The sequence below is a fragment of the Poecilia mexicana genome, unplaced genomic scaffold (genome assembly GCF_051168715.1).
Source record: "Poecilia mexicana isolate PSO_F unplaced genomic scaffold, ASM5116871v1 scaffold_21, whole genome shotgun sequence".
NCBI classification, from domain to species: domain Eukaryota; kingdom Metazoa; phylum Chordata; class Actinopteri; order Cyprinodontiformes; family Poeciliidae; genus Poecilia; species Poecilia mexicana.
The window spans coordinates 23,634,485-23,638,056 of record NW_028263390.1 but is presented as its reverse complement, the minus strand read 5'-3'; the positions used below and the strand labels follow the sequence as shown (position 1 = coordinate 23,638,056).

The following is a 3,572-nucleotide window of genomic DNA, read 5'->3' as shown; positions in this document are numbered from 1 at the left end:
AACCTTAGTTTATGCCTTAAGAGAGCAAACTTGAACATGGCTAGATAAGGGCAGAATGGACCATTATTACGGGCCACAATGATGGTACAAGCGCCTTTAGTTTTGGAGTGCTTAAGAGATAAACTGTAGAAGTCAGAGTGGAAACTAAGTTCGGAAACCGCCAGGCCTCGAGAAGAATTGAAGGTGTTAGGAGACGTGAACTCCCCCAAACGGAGGAGACCGTAAAAAGCTAGAAGAAAGGTGCTTGAAAGGAGGCTCTTAAGATATGGGGAATAGGAACTGCAACTGAGGGTACTGAGTATATCAACGAGGATAGGAAAGGTAATCGGTTTCCTGAAATCGGGAGTAGTGGGGCGAGTATTGTGAATACCCTTCAGAAGAAGCTTGATAATCGGGTTCGAAAACAAACTACGAGTAGGGGAAGGCTGGTGAAGCAGAGAGAAAAAGTTAATTCCGGCAACTAAACTGCGAATATACGATGGTGACAGATTAAGATTGTCAAAACAATGGGTGATAAATGCAACGACCATGCTAACTAGGACAGGGAAAAGGGGGGTCCTATGAAAAGAACAGAATTTGGCGAACTTGTGCCAAGCAAAAGTGTAAGATTTGAACATGGATGGGGCGAGGCCAGCTGAGAGGTAACGTTTAGCTGACTGGAGCAGAGGTAGGAGAGATGGGGAGATTAATTCAGTGGGAGGTTCTTGAGGGGGGAATTTGGCGTTGGGAAGAGGTCGGCTGCAGGACAGAGACGACGGAATATCTGAAATTGAAGGCGAGACAGAGCATCGGCAATGGCGTTAGAATGACCCGGAACATGACGCGCAGAAAGCATGAAGTTGTTAATCACGGACTGCCAAGTAATACGTCGCAAAAACGGCATGATTGATTTAGAGGAGGATCGGCCTTTGTTAATGGCTTCGACGACTGCGGGATTATCATAGAAGGCTACAATGCGCCTGCGTTTCCACCGCTTCCCCCAGAGGCAGCAAGCTACGGCAACAGGGATGATTTCATAAAACGCGGACGACTGACTGAGGAAACGAAGAGGGCCATTTCTCTGCAAACCAGCTGCCCTGGAAGAACCCCCTGAACCCCAAGGACGGGGCGGCATCGGTAAAGAACTGAATGGAATCTGATGAGTGAATAACGTCGTCATAGAAAAAGGAGATGCCATTCCATGAGTTGAGAAAAGTGGACCAGAACACAAGATCAGATCGGCAGCCGTCATCTAAAATGACCTGATCCTGTAAACCGGGGGCCGAATTAGCTAGGTCGAGCAGCCTAGAAACGAAGGAGTGCCCTTGGGAAATTATGTGCATGGCAAAGTTAAGATGCCTGAGAAGGGAGAGAAGCTCGCGCTTGGAAACGGCCGGGGGAGGAAAGGTAACTTTGCGAGATGTCGCGGATGCGAGACAATTTATCAGCAGGCAACGAGGCTACCATTTTGACGGAATCTAAGGTGATGCCCAGAAATTGCAGCCGAGTAGACGGACCAACAGTTTTTTTTCCTCGGAGAGGGGAACGCCGATGCGGCTAAAAAGTCTCTTCAGTTTAGATAGAGAGTGCGAAGAGGGAGAGGGTGGATTGATGAGCAGAAAATCATCGAGAAGATGAAGCACGGAGGGAAGTTTGATGACGTTCAACAGGATCCAGCAGAGCGCTTCAGATAATGCATTGAAGATGCTGGGGCTACTCCTACACCCGAAGGTCAGACGCACGAAGAAATAGAAGCTAGTGTCCCATTTTGCGCCCAGAAGATGCCACTGAGAGGGATGCACAGGCATGACTTTGAAAGCGTTGGTGATGTCAGCTTTGGCCAGCCACGCGCCAGTACCGGCCGTTTTAATCAGAGCTATGGCGTGGTCTACTGTCGTGTAACACAGAGAAAAGGGTGGCTTTGGAATGAGACTAATACTGAGGTGAGAACCACTATGAGGTGCGGAAAGATCTAAAATTAGACGTTTCTTCCCTGAATATTTTCGGATTGCGACTCCCAAAGGGTTGACATGAAAGAGAGGAAAGGGGGGTGGGAAACACAAGGACCGATGACGTAGCCCTTAGAAACTTCTTTCTGCAATAACTGAGCTACAGCGTTTGGATCGTGCAGTGCTGATTGCAAGTTTGGGATGACCAGAGAAGAAACGGGGGGCTGGGGTAGACCTATAAGGAAACCTTGAGAGAAGCCAGTGATCAGAAAATTAACGAATGTGCGATCGGGGTGGTGGGTTAACAAGAAGGCCAATTCGGGAATGTTAATGGGGTAGAGAGAAAGCGAGAGACTAATTCCTGAAACGTTGACTGTTGCTTCTGGGGAAGGTGCGGCGGGGGCAGACAGATTTGGGGTGGGCGTCTTTGCAGAAGCTACATACATGAAGAAAAGCACAGTTAGGAAAGGAGCAGACGCTTTCATTAAAGTTATTACAGATAGGCATGTTATTAAATACTTGAACCTGTCTGCCTTGATGGTCGAGCGGGACAGCTTTCAGGAACGGTTGCGAAGGGACGGAGACGGGAGGACCGGGCTTGAAAGGGAGGGAGGGGCAAAAAGCACTCTGATGACCCGGTACTCCGCATAGGTGACAAGAAGCGGCTTGAGTGAGCATTACAAGAATTTCCATATCTAAAATGGACCAATTGAGAATCTGACCGGAGCGAGAAAGAACGGCAGCAGCTTTAGTGGCAAAAGCTTTATGATATTGATAAAAAAGGGACCGGCCATATTGCAAATGAAGATCAGCGATCAAAGCCAGGTAGGAGTCTAATTCAATCCTGCGGTCAGGATAAACAGAACAAATGACGTCCCTGAATACGCTAAAGACTGCCACGAACTGACCGATAGACAGATCCTTTGCCAGGCCGGGATCAGAGGATTTAATGATGGCAGAAAATTGGTCCAAAGAAGCGATGCTGTGATCAACAGCTGGGGATGGCAAGAAGATAGAGGCTAAATTAACATATTGACCTTGAAGAATCTTAGAGCGGAGACGAGGGGAAATGTTTGAGTACTGAGGCGTATATGCGGCGCCTGTTAAAGGGAGGAAGAGGTCGGGAGAAACAGTCAGCACAGCATGTGAAAGAAAAGAGGGTAGGCTTACCAGAAGCGGGTAGAGGATGGGCGTTGGCAAAGGTGAACGCTGGCGGAGGGAGACCGGCTGCGGGCAGGAGGGGCATCGAAGCTGATGCGACGCCACTGGAAGCGTTCTGATGTAGCAGGACAGATAACGATGAGATGGAATGTTGCAGAGAGTCCATGGAGGCGACGAGCGAAGACGGAGGAGGGCGCTCCTGGTTCCGAGAGGGAGGGAGAAGGGAAGGTCCATGGCTTGAGGGAGCTGGCTGTAGAGGCGCAGGACACGGCACTGATGCAGACGAAGGTCTGGGAAAACAAACATCCATTTGGGTGGAAGGAGGGCGAGCCTTGCGTCGTTTGGTGGGGGGAGCAGAGGATTTATGAGATATTTTCCCGTAGACCGGAGGTGGGGGATGGGGAGCAGGAGCCGGCGGAGAAAGAAGAGACGGTGAGTCGACATCGGGTGACAGAAGGGCGGCTAAGGACACCGCTTGCGGAG

General features: G+C 49.7%; 1 pseudogene; it reads right to left on the bottom strand.

Annotated features, from left to right (window-relative positions):
* Positions 1 to 685: 685 nt before the first annotated feature.
* LOC106910272 (uncharacterized) lies at positions 686 to 3,174 on the bottom strand (annotated as a pseudogene).
* Between the last annotated feature and the right edge of the window lie 398 nt (positions 3,175 to 3,572).